Genomic DNA, 18,147 nt, shown 5'->3' with positions numbered 1-18,147 from the left:
AAAAAGCTTTCAAATAAAATAGAATTGAAAGACAGTCGAGTAAGAAGGTAGAAAAAAGCACTCCCCCGTCTGGGAATCAACCACCATCGCCCATGTAACTGGATGCAAAAATAACAGATTAATTTGTGCCCAGTCTCTTGAAGCTTCGATGTGATTATTTTTCCTTCCTTATTTCTTCATTCCTATGAATTTACTCTGTAGTAGAAGAAACACGAAAGTGGGAAACTGCAGGCATTCTTCCTGAGTGGTGTGATCAGTGAGCATTTGCACATTTCTAAGTCTGTTCCATAACCTTTTTAATCGGGGATGTAGCTCAGTGGTAGAGCGCATGCTTCGCATGTATGAGGTCCCGGGATCGATCCCTGGCATCTCCAGGTGCTTTATGTTATAGTACTCACATCGCAATCTTCTGTTGAGTGAGAACTCTTTGCTCGTGTTCAGAGAGAGCCAGGTTTACAAAATTAAATGCAGGCACACTCGACGTGCTGCAGAGTTGCGCTGCTGTTTTAAATGTACCTCATTTAGTTCTGTTAAATCCTAAATTATTTGAACTAATAATTTAGTTCAAATTCAGGAAATCCAGAGATTGCTTCACACTTGTCGGGGCTGTTGCAGAAAACAAATGTTAAATCTCACCCGGGATTTCCTGAGAGATCATTCAGCGAGCGAATCCTCTTTCTGAACTCCGCACTAAACTGAAAGCTTCATGAACTCCTCACTCCGTGTCCTGTACTGTTACAAGTGCTGTCGTGTAAATGTGTAGAAGCACAGCCATAAACACACTTTGAACTTTTTCCGTTTGTTAAGGAAAATGCAAAAGAGCATGACAAGTATTGATCGTATAAAATAGCCATGACACAACTCGAGAAAGTACTGAAGGACTACACATCGACTTTTGATGATTACAAGAGATTCAAGAAACACAATCGTCCGCAGCTCGGTTTGGATCCTGAACTCTAGAGTTAAAAGAACATAAGCGACGGATATGACCTATAAACTCTCTGAATTGTCTTATAGTTTATGAAATAAAACAATTTCTTAATAAATTCTAACTGTTGATAGACGATTTATTGAATTTTTACAAAATCACAATTACAAACTTTTTCGGTTAAACTGTTTTTCACATACTCTAACATAAATAAACATTAGTGTCTTCCGGTGTGTGAGCCAATTTCTCCAACAAATATTTGTTAGTCTGTCGGGAGGCTGTGCAAGGTGTTAAGAAATAGAATTTCGAAAAGACAGGCTCCATAAGCTTAACATCAAGGCTGTTTTCTCTACAGAAATGCTCTTTAAATTTCAGCACTGTTGCAACTCCCTTTATAAAGGGTGTGCACACGTATACAACCAAGGCATTGAAATATATTTTTTTAAATTATTGTTCCAAAAAACGTTCCATTTGTTTTCTTTTTAATGTTGTTGATTAAAAGATTTTATTAAATGAGAAAAAAATCTGAATGTGAAAAAAGGTCAAAATGCTATTGAAAAAAATCAGTAATGTGAGGAAAGATGGATTGTGGGAGCCCCTTAGCTACCCATGTCATGCTGTATTTCTCACTCATTCTACTGGGAGTGGTGCCGTCACTTCATAATAAAGTCTGTCAGTGGTCATTCCAGACGGGTCAGGTATGACTACTCTTCGGCACAAGAGACACGTGACTTGCGAGGATCCCGACAGTGTTGACCTTCTCTCAGAGCCCGGATAGCTCAGTCGTTAGAGCATCAGACTTTTAATCTGAGGGCCCAGGGTTCAAGTCCCTGTTCGGGCGGTTGTGCTGTTCTTATTGTGTCTATTGTGAATGTCATCCTAAATAGTCTTTTATCTTTCACTCTTCTAGCTGTACTGTGGTTATTTTAAATGTCCAATACTTGTATTTACAGTAGTGTATTTAGTGTTTCATTTCACAAACCGAAAATGTTCAAGTAGTTCTTGTCACTCTTCTCCACGTAATCATCTAAATTAAATCACAGTAGAGTACAGAACACGCAGTGAGGAGCTCACACAGTGAGTACTCTCGAATACGACAAGAGGAAAGGCACACTGCAACTCTGCAGAACATCACGTCCGAGTTTACAGTGAGAGCAGAGGTTGGAAGCGACGTAGTTTTTTAATACTCGCTCGCTGAACGATCTCTCAAGAAACCTCGGTGGAGATTTAACGGGTGTCTAATAATCACGTTCAAAAAGATGACGATAAGTTTTTTTTTTAACTAGGTAGCCTTAATGGCAACACGGTGTGAGTAGATCTTAAAGCAGCTGCAGAGTACCCGTAATGGCAACACACTGCTTTGAGTTCGGCTTTTCTTTTTTCTTCTGCAGAACCAGTGGTATCGGAATATACTGATCCGCATAAAAAGCGCTTTCGGTTTTTGATCATTTTTATTGAGCACTGCTCTAAGTACCACAGGCCAGATGGCTGGTGGTCTAAGGCGTTACGTTCAGGTCGCAGTTAACCCTGGAGACGTTTGTTAAAATCTCACTTCTAATAAAGAGGTCTTTCTCGTTAGAGTAGAAACGATAGAAGCCTTAAGCGGGAAAAAAATCACAACATCTCGCATTTCACGTGTTTAATGTTAACTGTCTCAGTAGTTGCCTCGGTGATTGATGGCTCTTCTCCCTCGCAGGGTGACGGCAAACTTCTTCAGAGAGGGAGTCTCCCATGCACGGCTTTTCTTTATCAAGAGCTGAGACAACAGAAACAGACTTCCAAATGACATTAATTACTTCTTGACCGTTAAGTTTAAAAGCTGAAAGCAGGTGAAAAAGTATTTGGAAATGAGGAAATGACTGCTGACAGTAAACAGAGCTGACGCTCAGCTGCAGACAAGCGCTCCTCTTTAGTATAGTGCTGAGTACCCCCGCTTGTTGCGCGGGAGACTGGGGTACGTTTCTGTGACAGGGCGCTGGTTTAATTTTTTAACAACCTGACTTCACTTAAAAAGTGTGTACTGTGTACTACGTTTCGGACTAGTTACGGCGGTAGAATATGGAGATCTTCTCTAGCTTTGAGCTCAACTGCAACAAGAAGTCATGCTAAATGTAGTTTAGTGAGTAGACATCGCGAGACAACAGATCGAGAGAGTAGAAGGCGGGAATATACAGTATGGTGTAAGGGCGTGATCTGTGTAGTTAATAAAATAGTTAAAATAATATGAAAACGTCTCCTTATTAAGATACACAACATTTATGGCGACGAGAGATGAGTGGTTAACGGACTCAAAGCGAGCGGAACACTGCTGATTTTAGTTATCTTGTTGGTAGAAACGAACTTCTGAATTTTCGGACTTTTCGTTTAGCTTTCGCCATGGAAGATATGGTAGCCGCGCCGAGAAGCTTTGCTTATGCTCAGCTTTTTCCACCATTTCTACTGAACCTCGGACCTCCGTATTTGTATACGGAATACAAGATATGGATGGAGTCGTACAGATTTTTTTAAATAGCCAGTGGATCTACAGAAGCTCAGGATGCCGTGAGACGTGCTACATTACTGCACTGTATCGGGGCTCCCGTGCAGCGGATTTTCGCCAACCTCCCTGGAGAAAAAGACTGTAGCTGCCTTAAACGCTTCCTTTACACCGCGGAGAAATGTGGTTTTGGAACGGCATAAATTTAGGCAGAGAACTTAGTCTCAGGACGAATCTGTTGATGCTTTTGTGACTGCACTAAGAGAACTGGCTAAATCTTGTGACTTTGGAGTATTGGAAACAGACATGTTAAGATATCAACTTGTGGAAAAATGTGCACATAAGAGACTATAAATTGCTGCAGGAGGAAGGGCTGACTTTAAAAAGAGCTCTTACAGTCGCTAGAATTCATGAAGCAGCTCAAGCAGAATCAAGAATGCTTTCTGACCACAGTGACAAAGTGACACTGAACGGGGCGCTCGCTCAAACTTTACAAACAAAATCCGAGCAGCAGGACGCACTCATGCTAGAGAAATAGAAGAACAGGGGACGGCTGACATTACATGTTACAGGTGCGGACTAACAACGCACAAAGCAGATGAATGCGGAGCGTGAACAGCAAAATATCTACACTGCAAGAAAACAGGACATTGTGCACATGTCTGCAGAACATCACGTCCGAGTTTAAGGACAAGTATCCCTTTTATTGTTGTTGCTGCCTCCAGTTTACATTTGGCGATGTAAACCAGATTCAGAAAAAAATAATTTGAACAACCTTATTCCAGATTTTTGCTCGAAGGCGCGGTGGTCAAGTGGTAAGGCGTCGGTCTCGTAAACCGAAGAGCGTGGGTTCAAGCCCCACCCGTGCCTATTTCATTTGTCACCGCTTTCCTTCAGTTTCAAAGTCTTAAAAAAACTCGCAATGTAGGGATCTCAATAGTAAGAGAACATAACTGTCGCCAGTGATTAGTATTCTTGCATATCCTGCCTTGTTTTTTAGTCGACAAAGCTTATCTCTCTTCACACCCATCTTCCGAATGATCGCCTCAGCATGGGGAAGGAACGTGCGCTTGGTACAGCCCCCCACTCCATGGTCTGATCACAAACAGATCTGGTGAACTGTCAGTCCAGGTTGGAAGTAACGTTCGAAAGCACTAAAAATCTGACTTAGGAACGAGAAGACCATGCTTTTTTTTATACGAGTAAACGATAAAATAATATACTGCCTGCAAGAATATGTCAAGTTCAAGTCCAAGTTTATTGTCATTATACTCATACACAGGTATATGGTATAACGGAATGCTATTTAGCTAGCTCTCGGACATAAGTAGTACAAGAAAAAAACACAACAACAATACAATTGTATAACAAAAGAAAGGCAGAGACAACAGCTGATGTGCAAAAAACAACAACAGGCAGTGTGCAAAACAACAAAAATGTAACAGGTTATGTGCAAAAACATGCATCAAAAGAATGAAATAAAGGGATAGAAATGATGGGGAGTGAGCTTTTGACATGTATGGTAGAGGTAGATTTTCAATGTGTGTTTGGGTTTTTGGTAAGAAAGAAGGCACTGTGAGGTTCAGGTCATAGGTGAGAGGTGAGGAGAGAGTGAGAGAGGCTGGGAGTTTAATAGTTTGATAGTGCGGGGGTAAAAACTGTTTCTGAGTCTTGTAGTCCGGACCCGAACGCTCCGGTACCGTTTTCCATGTCATGCTAAACGCCACAAATTGTTCGTCCAGTTGTATCAATCGTCCTAAATTTACGGAAAAGCGGATGTGACTGATACAATCCGCACCCATTTCTTCAGGATAGTTGAGCGGTTTAAAACAGCAAATTTACAGATTTGTGTCTTATAAGCTTTGTGTTTCGCTCTCCAAATAGAGGCACGGGTTCAAATCCCACTCCCGACAATCAGGCGTTTTACCCTGACTTTTTTACCTGCCTTTACACTGTTTCAGTCTTGTTGTGCTCGCTGACAATCACAGTACGAGGAAAACGGAGAAACTGCTTAGCAAAAACATAACGGACAGAAAAAAGCTTCGTAAACACGTGAATGTGATTAGCAGCAGTAAGGTATGTATTCAAATGTTTAAGGCAGATTTATAACAGCAGCAGAAGAAAGATGCAGCCTTTGTAAGAATTTGCGGGTTTTTATGCTGCTTGGACTTCTTTCAAGCCTATGAAGTGACCCCCGTTTTAATTTCATTTTCAAACTTCAGAACCGAATAACGAAAATGTTTCATGTGTGACAGCATTCCGTTGCAAATACCGTTTCCACGATGTATTCAGCGACGGGAATGAAATGTTTTAGTGCTGGCTCAAATGCGAGGAATTTCAGAAAAACCTGGAAAAGCAACGCTTGCAGTAAATGACATATCTAAAGCGTGTAGTCAGCATGAGCAGAACAACGCAATGCTCTGTAAAAACGATCTGAAGCCGCAATTACTCTTTTATCTCAGGCAGTTCATTCCGATACGATGTTTCCGCAGACTAAATGAAATGCCGAACTCCAAACATGTTGTTGCCATTATTGTATTCCTGCTGAAAGAAGAAAGAAAGAAAGGTGTCGTAAATGAACTTTGTCGCCCGTGGGAGATGTCAAGCGCATTGGACATGAAAAGTGCCGGATAAAACCCATTTCTATACGTTTCTCTTAGTGTCGGGGCTCCTATTGAATGTAAAGGAGGCAACGTGCTAAGCCAGCAGACTCAGCGCTTACTGAACGCAGGTGTCTCAGAGCGGTGTGTCCAAGTCGCAGTAAAAGAGGTGGATTCTGCCGGCGCCGTGGCTTAGTTGGTTAAAGCGCCTGTCCAGTAAACAGGAGATCCTGGGTTCAAATCCTAGCGGTGCCTTTCTTCCTGTCTTCTCGCACCGTTTATTGTTATAGAGAACATGCTTCTGCATTACCTCAGTCAATATCACCGGGAATGTGAATAGAAATGTAAACATCAATATTTCTGCTGTCTCCTGAGAAACACAAGTATAGAGTCAAAACACAATAAATAATGCTAAACAATTATTCAGTTAACACCCAGATGTGACAAAACACATTTAAGACTTACATCCCCTTTAAATATGTATTTCCTTAATATCAGTTCTCTTCCCTCCCCAGGACACCTGCAAATTCACTAGAGCATATTAAAAGCTGTGTGTAAGTCTTACATGTGTTCTGTCACATCTGGATGTTAAATTAATAGATGTGTTGTGTTATTTAATATGATTTTACTCCACGCTTGTGTTTCTCGGGAGACAGCAGAAATATTGGGGATTTGCGGCTACAGAAAATAATGTGAACTTTACAGGCAAAAGTAAGGTTAAGTTAAAGAAACAAAAACGTATTGTCACCTTTTTCAACGTGATTTTTTAAGACATTTGTTCGGAATAGTATATCTTCTCGTGTCTGTGGCTGTTATCCTACAATAACGGTGGTGAAATAGCAGGAATGTGCGGAAAGAATCGGAGATTGAACAGAAGACTCATCCCGTCGATAGTAAGGTTGTGTAGGACCGCACACCCTACGATGTCAGTGTTGAGGAGTGAGGTTTAAAAGCTTCTTCACGAACCAGGAAGGAGTACAAACCTAAAGTCTTCTGATCCGTAATCAGACACGTTATCCATTGCGCCATTGGCGTTTGTATTGCATTCAGAGCCGCTACTATTCATGTGTCTTGTATGTGTGTCTAGTTACTACGTCTTTCATTATGTCTGGTTTAAAATAATGTATCTTTAAAACAGACAAAGGGTTTATGAGTCTCCCTGAAATTCACACACGAAGAATAAAAAATATCGCGTTTAAAAAGAATACAGAGATGCCGGCGATAGAAAACGGACCCAGTGGGCATTGATTCGTCGAATATACGTATATTTACGGCGAAATTACGTCTATACGTATATATACGTCGCCTAGACGTATAATCAACGTCGAATTGCAACCGTAAAATCGACGACATGAATAAACGCATATATAACGTCGAAAACACATCTAACACAGTGCCTGAGGCTTTTTACTGTAAATTACGAAGTAAATTATTTTGGCAGTAATTAGTTTACACGTGTATAATACATATAGTAAATATAATAAATTAATTACTGCCAAAATAATTTACTTCGTGCACTGTGCAGAGTGCCGTATACTCCTAGTTGCGGCACACACGATACATACAGTAAAAAGCCTCAGGCACTGTGTTAGATGTGTTTTCGACGTTATATATGCGTTTATTCATGTCGTCGATTTTACGGTTGCAATTCGACGTTGATTATACGTCGAGGCGATGTATATATACGTATAGACGTAATTTCGCCGTACATATACGTATATTCGACGAATCAATGCCCACAGCTTGGCATACAAGGGTTTTGCTGAGGGGGTCTTGCCACCTGCCTGAAAAAAAAACAGTAAAATGTTTGAGTGCCTATAGAGTTTCTATTTTTATTTTCTTGACAAAAGTTGATACCATTTCCTGGACACCCCGTCCCCCATCAGTGCGCGGTGCCCGGGGAAAAATCTGTAGGGGGGCGTCTGAAATTCTGAGGGGGGAGTGATATTTCGGTTGAAACGGAGCTGTACGGTGCAGCTACCCAAATGAAATCTCGCAGCTATGCCATTGATTAGTGCTTCATGATAGAAGATAACGACTAGCAATCTGGTATTTGCGATGAAGTTCAGTTTCACATTTTTCGTCACTCTCACGTTTTGTATTGCCTGGAGCGAAAAGTACCATAAGCGTTCATTTTTGCAGCTACATGGACGTTCTGAATCGTTAAGAAAAAAATGTTGTAAAACCAACAGAAAGCACAGACTGCTATAACTAGTCCTAGTTATATAACGATTTTAAGTATAATGATAAACTACTGCAAGGAATCGGTCCACCTGAGCAAACAGGATCGTAATGTTGACACTCAATAACGACTGATATGTGCAGTTCCTGGACGGATAGCCCTCCTGCCCATCATACAGACTGAGTGACTGTTCGTGTCATTTAGTGTTGTCTGACCATTGACAAAGTACAACTATTTTTTTAGGGCGCAAATTAAGTTAGGTAAATCTTTTTGCCCAAAACTGAAGGGGCGACATTCCCCCCTCCCCCCGTGATGCCAGGCCTGTCCCCATCCTATTCCATAATGTCATTATATATAATACCATACAACAGTGACCGATCCTTACTAACTGCATGCGTTAAAATTGCACATCAGCTCATAGCAGGGGGCACATAGCCGCGATGTATTATCAATGTTAAATTTCAACCATAATATCGACAACATTAATAAACGCATACGTTGAGAAAATATCGAACCCAGCATATTTTCCGGTTATATACCACAATGCATTGCTAGTATTCGTTGGTCACCATTTTGGACACGTTTTTCAAACGTAGAAGTATATCTGCAAATATCTCAGCAATCCTCTTTTGACGAGTAAGTATGAACAATAATAATACTATCTGAATACATACAGATCTTTCTTAATATTATTTTGATTAAAATAGTACGTGAATAAGCAAAAAAATGGCACATAAAATAGTGTGAATGGGGAAGATGACACAAAATCGTTTTGCCGTTTCTCTTATTCTTATTCTATGTTGTACTTTCAAACTTTGGGTAATTAGGACAGATTTTATTGCTCAACTGCTATGATGCAAGCCAAATTTTATACATTTATTTCAGCTTTGAGCTTAGTAAACCGTTCATTTTTTAGATTATACTAAAGAAGATATTAATCATCATTTATTTGGGAAGTAATATTATATAATTTTCTCCTAGCTGCGGTGCTGAAGTCCCACCCTACATCAACAGAAAAAGAAATAAAGGAGCACGCAATGTGTTACTTGAAGAATGCATATGCAAGGCAGGGGGCCAGGAGATCTGGACTCTGAAAATAATAGGTTTTTGGTTCTAACTGTTAGGACAATTAGACAGGGTTTGCAAATAGTGGACAAAAATCGTCTTAACTTCCATTGTAATATTTTTTTTCTTGGAAATATAGAAGTTGTACATTTTAAAATGTATATTTGAATCAAAATGTGGTTTTGAGTTAGTGTGTTAATGTAATTAGTTTTGTGTTTGTCATTACTATACTGTATATTGCCATGTTACCAGAATTTGTAGCTGAAGTTTAAGACTAGTTGTGTTTTTTATGATTATTGCCCATATGTTGATTGTTGATTGATTGTATACAATGTATAATTTGAAATACGTATGTTTCAGGTGTGAATGTGTATTTTCAGAATAAATTTCTAAACCTAATCATTGGCTTGGTTTACTTGTTTCTACACCTATAAAATCTATCTTTGATGTATAATAGACCTCTAATGTTATCCGTATAATAGACCTCTAACCATATACGTATAATAGACGTCTAATGTTATCCGTATAATAGACCTCTAACCATATACGTATAATAGACGTCTAAAGTTATCCATATAATAGACCTCTAACCATATACGTATAATAGACGTCTAAAGTTATACGTATAATAGACCTCTAACCATATACGTATAATAGACGTCTAAAGTTATACGTATAATAGACCTCTAACCATATACGTATAATAGACGTCTAAAGTTATACGTATAATAGACCTCTTACCATATACGTATAATAGTCCTCTAAAGTTATCCGTATAATAGACCTCTAAAGTTTTCCGGAACTCCAACCATATATGTATAATAGTCCTCTAAATTTATCCGTATAATAGAACTCCAACCATTTATGTATAATGAACGTCTAAACATAGACGTATAATTGACGTATAACTTTAGACGTATATTAGAATTTCATTCTAGACGAATTGTAGACCACATTTAGACGTCTAAGGTATACGTTTAATAGACGTATATTATACGTCTTTTGCCCACTGGGCTGTTGCTGGAGCCGATTCTTGATGAGCTCTTGGGCTCAGTAAGAGGCCCCCGCTGGATGCTAATCTTTCTGTTGTTCTTGCAGGTCCTGCGCTGCTTTTGAGCCGACAGAGCTCGTCCTGGTCTGTCGGCACAGCCCAATTGCAAATGATCGGCTCTGCGTACAGAAGGAACGTGCGTTTGGTACAAGAGTGCACGAAGGCACCGGAAATACATTGGGAACAAATGACCGGTCGCTCAAGACCTCTGTGAAGTACAGGAGCGTGCAAAACGAGGCTGTTTCCACCCAGTCTCGAACCGGGGACCTTTCGCGTGTTAGGCGAACATGATAGCCGCTACACTACGGAAACCTGCAGGGACTGCTTCTGGTGTCTCGCTTGCGTTTCGGACTGAGAAAGGGACGCGTCACTTTAGGCAGGTGGCGCTGGAGAGAGGAACAAAGGGCGCGATGAAACAAAATGCGGAAACCCGGGATCGAACCAGGGACCTTTAGATCTTCAGTCTAACGCTCTCCCAACTGAGCTATTTCGGCGGTGCGCAAAGCCCACAGCCACCTGCTATAGCCTTCCTGTGTTGTGGCATGAGCGCACCAAGAGTAGCGGGAGAGTGTTGCAGGAACGTCACTCAGAAGGAAAGCCACCCAGCTGCGCCCTCTGAGCTCTGTCCAGCGCATCTTCCTCGCATGGACTCCTGCCTGCGACGGGCAGGAAACAATTAGCAAGAACAGAACGACACCCCATGGGTGTCTCATGACCGCACCTTAGGTTGTGACACGTGCAGGTGTGAGGGGTTGCCGGGCTACTTTGGAGCAGAGCTTGGGCGGAGGGGGGGCGGGAAAGCAGACAAAGAGGTGACACCTCAAGGTCTGCACGATCACAGCTCTCCGCCACCCCAGGCTTCCGCTCGATAAGCTACTGGACACACCCGCCCCTCCTCACACAGACCGTGGAAAAGCCCCCGAGTGGGAGGGCTCTCTCTTCCTCCCAGGAGCTCTTGGACACGACGCCCAGACAGGGCGCGGGGAGCCGCCGCCTGCAAACACGGCTCCAGGCAGGACTCCACTCCGCAGGAGCCGCAGAGCAGAGGAGATGAGGGCAGCTTAGCTCCTGTGCAGAGACCTGAGCTGTTGTTGCTGTGGATGCTGTCTTTTCTGCACTCGGGGTAGGAGTGAATGTTGAGTTGCCCTTAGAAATGAAGCAGAGCACTTCAACGGCACGGGGGTGTGTGTGTGTGCGCGCCCTGGTGATTCTGGGAGACAGATCGAACCTGGGCTAAAAGAGAGGGGGCTTAGCCCTCTTCCATTTGCTAGTTCAAAGTTGTACAACCCATTTGTATCTGCTAGGCGGCGCAGTCGTCGTGCACAAAGAACGCTTTGAAAAGCGTCAAAGGCAAGTCATTCCGAGTTGGTCGTTTGTGTTTTCCGTTCAGACGCGAAATGCTGAAATGATCTCTCGGCTCCTCGGTTGTCATTTCTGCTCCGTAAAGGAATCACAGCACGCGTCGGCTTCCAGCACGCTGGGTCGGGACACGATGCTGGGGGTCAGAGAGAGCGATGTCTTCCTCGTTAGTATAGTGGCAAGTATCCCAGCCTGTCACGCGGGAGACCGGGGTTCGATTCCCCGACGGGGAGTAGCTTTTCTTTCACCTCCTTAGAGAAATGACTGCCTTTCACTTCTCTGTTTTCTTTCACAGCGTCGTGCACCTTTTCATTGCTCTCGCTTTCAGAGCCTCCGCACGGCACACGACTCGACATCAGGAAGCACATTGAAGTGAAAGCAGGAAGCGCTGCGACATGCACTGTGCAGATCCCGCCACACTAAGAGGTGAGTGGGTCTGTTCGATGCACAAAGAACGCTTTGAGAAGCGTCAAAGGCAAGTCATTCCGAGTTGGTCGTTTGTGTTTTCCGTTCAGACGCGAAATGCTGAAATGATCTCTCGGCTCCTCGGTTGTCATTTCTGCTCCGTAAAGGAATCACAGCACGCGTCGGCTTTCAGCACGGTGGGTCGGGACACGATGCCGGGGGTCGGAGAGAGCGATGTCTTCCTCGTTAGTATAGGACCTGTCACCTGTCCCCACCTGTCACGCGGGAGACTGGGGTGCATCAGGACGCGCCTTGAAGTGAAAGCAGGATGCGCTGTGACATGCACTGTGCAGATCCCGCCACACTAAGAGGTGGGTCCAGTGGGTCTGTTCGATCACAGCGCTAGGCGAATCCCCAATCCCCTTTTGTGCCTGGCGACAAAAGATGTCTGTTTCCACCCGGTTTCGAACCGGGGACCTTTCGCGTGTGAGGCGAACGTGATAACCACTACACTACGGAAACGGTGGTAAGACGTGCCCAGCGGCCCAGCCCTGAGCTTCGCAATGCGATTCAGCTGCTTCCAGTGCCTTTATTGGAGTGCGCTGATGGACCGTGCTCTCTCTCCAGAGACCAGCACGCCTGTCATGGACGGAGCAGGAAAGGCGGCGCCACATTCTACAGCCCTCTCCACGCAATCGACGAAATCGGGCTACTGAAGTGGAGAAAATCGCCTCTCCAGAAAGTGCAAATATCATCTTGGAGACTATAAATCCTATTGCCGAAGGTCAGCCCTGTCTACCAGAGTAACCCTCCCACAGCGATGATCAGCTCGTCTCACACGCGAGAAGTTTCGGTTGGAAACAAGCGCCCCCTCTTCTCGCACGTTTTGCACGTTCGAGTAGTTTTAATGCGGCTCTTTCGTACACGGTGCTGATCTTTTGGAAAGCAGGAGGCAAAACCGAGTCGAACCGCCTGGGTGAAAACCAGGAACCCTAACCGCTAGACTATATGGCAGCGAACAACCATGCTGTTCCCGGCATCATGCAAGCAAACTACATAAATATGAGAAAACACGCAAGAGAGTTGTCACTCAGAGTGTCGAAGGGTCGATGTATACTGGGGCTCAGTTGAAATGCAACGTCAGGAATTTTCCGTATTATGTCACACGAAGAGAGCACAGCCCTTTCCGCCCTGCCACGTGTGTCTCGGTAACTCGCTGTGATCGTATAGTGGTCAGTACTTTGCGTTGTGGCCGCAACAACCCCGGTTCGAATCCGGGTCACGGCAGAATAGGGGCGTCTGCTTTTACTACTCGCACGAATGAAGGCAATAAAAAAGCCGATCGACGTGAACGAACGGCGCTTTACAGAGGAGTACTGCCTGACTGGATCGTTGATGAACGACAGAGGCCACTCCGACCTCTTCTCGGTTTTCTTCAATGACTTACTAAGGATCTTCTTCACATTCGCCCATGCAGGGGAAGCCAGTTACACCAAAGCAAACGCAGGAAAGTGCATTTCAAGCAGAGACCAGGAGGGACTTGTCTACACCGAGAGTGGGCGGAGAATGGAACAATGCGCCCAGCCCTGTTGCTGGAGCCGATTCTTGATGAGCTCTTGGGCTCACTAAGAGGCCCCCGCTGGATGCTAATCTTTCTGTTGTTCTTGCAGGTCCTGCGCTGCTTTTGAGCCGACAGAGCTCGACCTGGTCTGTCGGCACAGCCCAATTGCAAATGATCGGCTCCGCGTACAGAAGGAACGTGCATTTGGTACAAGAGTGCACGAAGGCACCGGAAATACATTGGGAACAAATGACCGGTCGCTCAAGACCTCTGTGAAGTACAGGAGCGTGCAAAACGAGGCTGTTTCCGCCCAGTCTCGAACCGGGGACCTTTCGCGTGTTAGGCGAACGTGATAGCCGCTACACTACAGAAACCTGTAGGGACTGCTGCTGGTGTCTCGCTTGCGTTTCGGGCTGAGAAAGGGACGCGTCACTTTAGGCAGGTGGCGCTGGAGAGAGGAACAAAGGGCGCGATGAAACAAAATGCCGAAACCCGGGATCGAACCAGGGACCTTTAGATCTTCAGTCTAACGCTCTCCCAACTGAGCTATTTCGGCAGTGCGCAAAGCCCACAGCCACCTGCTCCAGCCTTTCTGTGTTGTGGCATGAGCGCACCAAGAGTAGCGGGAGAGTGTTGCAGGAACGTCACTCAGAAGGAAAGCCACCTAGCTGCGCCCTCTGAGCTCTGTCCAGCGCATCTTCCTCGCATGGACTCCTGCCTGCGACGGGCAGGAAACAATTAGCAAGAACAGAACGACACCCCATGGGTGTCTCATGACCGCACCTTAGGTTGTGACACGTGCAGGTGTGAGGGGTTGCCGGGCTACTTTGGAGCAGAGCTTGGGCGGAGGGGGGGGCGGGAAAGCAGACAAAGAGGTGACACCTCAAGGTCTGCACGATCACAGCTCTCCGCCGCCCCAGGCTTCCGCTCGATAAGCTACTGGACACACCCGCCCCTCCTCACACAGACCGTGGAAAAGCCCCCGAGTGGGAGGGCTCGCTCTTCCTCCCAGGAGCTCTTGGACACGACGCCCAGACAGGGCGCGGGGAGCCGCCGCCTGCAAACACGGCTCCAGGCAGGACTCCACTCCGCAGGAGCCGCAGAGGAGATGAGGGCAGCTTAGCTCCTGTGCAGAGACCTGAGCTGTTGTTGCTGTGGATGCTGTCTTTTCTGCACTCGGGGTAATAGTGAATGTTGAGATGCCCTTAGAAATTAAGCAGAGCACTTCAATGGCACGGGTGTGTGTGTGTGCGCCCTGGTGATTCTGGGAGACAGATCGAACCTGGGCTAAAAGAGAGGGGGCTTAGCCCTCTTCCATTTGCTAGTTCAAAGTTGTACAACCCATTTGTATCTGCTAGGCGGCGCAGTCGTCGTGCACAAAGAACGCTTTGAAAAGCGTCAAAGGCAAGTCATTCCGAGTTGGTCGTTTGTGTTTTCCGTTCAGACGCGAAATGCTGAAATAATCTCTCGGCTCCTCGGTTGTCATTTCTGCTCTGTAAAGGGATCACAGCACGCGTCGGCTTCCAGCACGCTGGGTCGGGACACGATGCCGGGGGTCGGAGAGAGCGATGTCTTCCTCGTTAGTATAGGACCTGTCACCTGTCCCCCCTGTCACGCGGGAGACTGGGGTACATCAGGACGCGCATTGAAGTGAAAGCAGGATGCGCTGTGACATGCACTGTGCAGATCCCGCCACACAGCGCTAGGCGAATCCCCAATCCCCTTTTGTGCCTGGCGACAAAAGGTTTCTGTTCCCGCCCGGTTTCAAACCAGGGACCTTTCGCGTGTGAGGCGAACGTGATAACCACTACACAACGGAAACGGTGGTAAGATGTGCCCAGCGGCCCAGCGTTGAGCTTCGCCAATGCGATTCAGCTGCTTCCACTGCCTTTATTGGAGTGCGCTGATGGACCGTGCTTTCTCTCCAGAGACCAGCACGCCTGTCATGGACGGAGCAGGAAAGGCGGCGCCACATTCTACAGCCCTCTCCACGCAATCGACGAAATCGGGCTACTGAAGTGGAGAAAATCGCCTCTCCAGAAAGTGCAAATATCATCTTGGAGACTATAAATCCTATTGCCGAAGGTCAGCCCTGTCTACCAGAGTAACCCTCCCACAGCGATGATCAGCTCGTCTCACACGCGAGAAGTTTCGGTTGGAAACAAGCGCCCCCTCTTCTCGCACGTTTTGCACGTTCGAGTAGTTTTAATGCGGCTCTTTCGTACACCGTGCTGATCTTTTGGAAAGCAGGAGGCAAAACCGAGTCAAACCCGGGCCGCCTGGGTGAAAACCAGGAATCCTAACCGCTAGACCATATGGCAACGAGCAGCCATGCTGTTCCCGGCATCATGCAAGCAAACTACATAAAGATGCAGCCATTCAAAGTGTGCGGTACAGACACATACCGCAGGTAAGATGACACGGGGTACCGCGGTGCGTGATTTGTTGACCGACAGGGGCACTCGTGATCCGTTGGTCTGTCGTAGAAAGACTTACTGTAAACGTCTTTACTGTGCCCATTGTAGATATTGAATTTTACCACTGAAGGGAAATCTTAGTAGCTGAGCATAAAAAGAATAGGAGCATATTGTAACGCGTGTGAAGGCCATAAACGATATTAATTTTGGAACGTAAACATACAGTATATAGCTGGTCTCGGTACTTTAAAAAAAATACACACCAGTATTCCATTTCTCCCTAAACATTGTAAGCTTCGAAGTCTTTAACTAACGTGATAACGGAGTCAACAAGCATACTTTTAGAATTTGATTAAAAGGGAATATAATATGGAATCGCGTATCTCAAAAATTTAATAACGGTATGATTATATCCGTGTACTGCGGCAGGGCTGTGTAGGGCTGTTTCGCCTGCCTGTTCATGTGAGCTGTCTTGTAGCCTACTGGTTCAGGTGTGTGACTGCCAACTAGCAGGCTGTGTGTTTAAATCCAGCTGGTGCTGGACTTTTCATTTTTATTTATTTATTTTTTAATCGCGTAACATAAACATATTACCGTATGCAAACTGTACTGTATACAGTATGTATATGTATATTTAATGTCTTAACTGTGCCCGTTTAATTGAATTTAAAAAAAATATTTAAAACACGAACATTAAGCTGTTTACATCTTCCGCCTGAGAACAGTCACCCGTTGCTACCCAACGCAGAATGGTGATTGGCTGACACCATCTGACACCCCTCTGATTGGAGAAAAAAGAAGTGCTGGTTTGCTATACATACTGTACCAGGAAGAGGATTTCTTTCTATTCAAAACGTGTATTTTAAAAGTTTAAGAAGTAAAAACCTTACAGCGTACACAGATTTCTAAACTGATCAGGATCGTTATCTTTGTCTTATGCATAATAATGTTCACCGCTCTGTCCAGCAAATTAATAATAAACTTTATTTTATATAGCGTTTTAAACGAATAAGTAATTAGATTGCTCATAAACCTAATCACTTGCTTTTTCCTTTTATTTAGGCTCAGATTTCAACTATAGATCGTATTATTAATAACCATAATAACAACCAACCAACAAAAACAACCATATAAACATAATGGTGGTGCTGGACCTTCCAGTTTTATTTATTTATTTTTTAATCGCGTAACATAAACATATTACCGTATGCAAACTGTACTGTATACAATATGAATATGTATTAACTGTGCCCGTTTAAGTATTGAATATTCATATCTAATTTTACCACTGAAGGGAAATCTTAACATAAACATACAGTATATGGCTGGTCTCGGTACTTTAAAGAAAAAAATACACACCGGTATTCCATTTCTCCCTAAACATTTTAAGCTTCGAAGTCTTTAACTAACGTGATACCGGAGTCAACAAGCATACTTTTAGAATTTGATTAAAAGGGAATATAATATGGAATCGCGTATCTCAAGAAATTAATAACGATATAATTATATTCATGTTGCAAAAGAACTGCAACGGACATAAAAACTCCCTTGCATGGTTTCATTACGACCAGAATCGGTCTTCAGATATTTTTAACTTGATTTACAGTATTTGAGAGGTATGTCTTAACACTGATACTACAGTGCTTAAGTACTGCTCACGTATATGTTTCTAGGTTTATATTATGCATTTCATACGGTCAAATTACTTTTGAGCAACTAATAAGAAGCGCGAAACGGTATGCGTTTTCGTTTCGTTTTGTGCTGGGACCCGTGGATTGATTAGAGATATCAAGTACATACAAGTCATTTTTTAAATGTTGTAGTTCGTCTTGAAAAAATGTTACGAGTACATCATCTATCAACAATTACACAGGTTCTGTTTCCATATTGCGGATTTTGGTTAGGTAATATTATTTTCTAGATTTCACGTTGTGAATATGATGGGATGTCTGATGGGATGTTTCTAAAAATCCATCCTCTGTAAAACGTCTTCTCTAGTTGTCCTGCATATGTATTCGCTAATGAAGCTGTGTGTTCTGAGCCTGGATCTCTACATTTCTGTATGAACCAGCTTAGAGGGCTAAAGACAGCTTGTGTTTAAAT

General features: G+C 44.1%; 7 non-coding genes across 7 annotated transcripts; 5 read left to right on the top strand and 2 right to left on the bottom strand.

Annotated features, from left to right (window-relative positions):
- Positions 1-302: 302 nt before the first annotated feature.
- trnaa-cgc (transfer RNA alanine (anticodon CGC)) lies at positions 303-374 on the top strand. The gene has a single exon. It is a non-coding gene; the product is annotated as a tRNA-Ala (tRNA).
- Positions 375-1,696: 1,322 nt separating this feature from the next.
- Positions 1,697-1,769, top strand: trnak-uuu (transfer RNA lysine (anticodon UUU)). The gene has a single exon. It is a non-coding gene; the product is annotated as a tRNA-Lys (tRNA).
- A 2,433-nt stretch (positions 1,770-4,202) lies between these two features.
- Positions 4,203-4,274, top strand: trnat-cgu (transfer RNA threonine (anticodon CGU)). The gene has a single exon. It is a non-coding gene; the product is annotated as a tRNA-Thr (tRNA).
- A 1,911-nt stretch (positions 4,275-6,185) lies between these two features.
- Positions 6,186-6,259, top strand: trnat-agu (transfer RNA threonine (anticodon AGU)). Its single transcript has one exon. It is a non-coding gene; the product is annotated as a tRNA-Thr (tRNA).
- A 6,256-nt stretch (positions 6,260-12,515) lies between these two features.
- trnav-cac (transfer RNA valine (anticodon CAC)) lies at positions 12,516-12,588 on the bottom strand. Its single transcript has one exon. It is a non-coding gene; the product is annotated as a tRNA-Val (tRNA).
- Positions 12,589-13,281: 693 nt separating this feature from the next.
- trnah-gug (transfer RNA histidin (anticodon GUG)) lies at positions 13,282-13,353 on the top strand. The gene has a single exon. It is a non-coding gene; the product is annotated as a tRNA-His (tRNA).
- A 757-nt stretch (positions 13,354-14,110) lies between these two features.
- On the bottom strand, positions 14,111-14,183 carry trnaf-gaa (transfer RNA phenylalanine (anticodon GAA)). The gene has a single exon. It is a non-coding gene; the product is annotated as a tRNA-Phe (tRNA).
- Between the last annotated feature and the right edge of the window lie 3,964 nt (positions 14,184-18,147).

Source organism: Lepisosteus platostomus, chromosome 5, assembly GCF_059453375.1.
Source record: "Lepisosteus platostomus isolate fLepPlt1 chromosome 5, fLepPlt1.hap1, whole genome shotgun sequence".
In the NCBI taxonomy this organism is placed as follows: domain Eukaryota; kingdom Metazoa; phylum Chordata; class Actinopteri; order Semionotiformes; family Lepisosteidae; genus Lepisosteus; species Lepisosteus platostomus.
The sequence above is the reverse complement of the archived record's forward strand: the minus strand, read 5'-3'. Positions and strand labels throughout refer to the sequence as shown.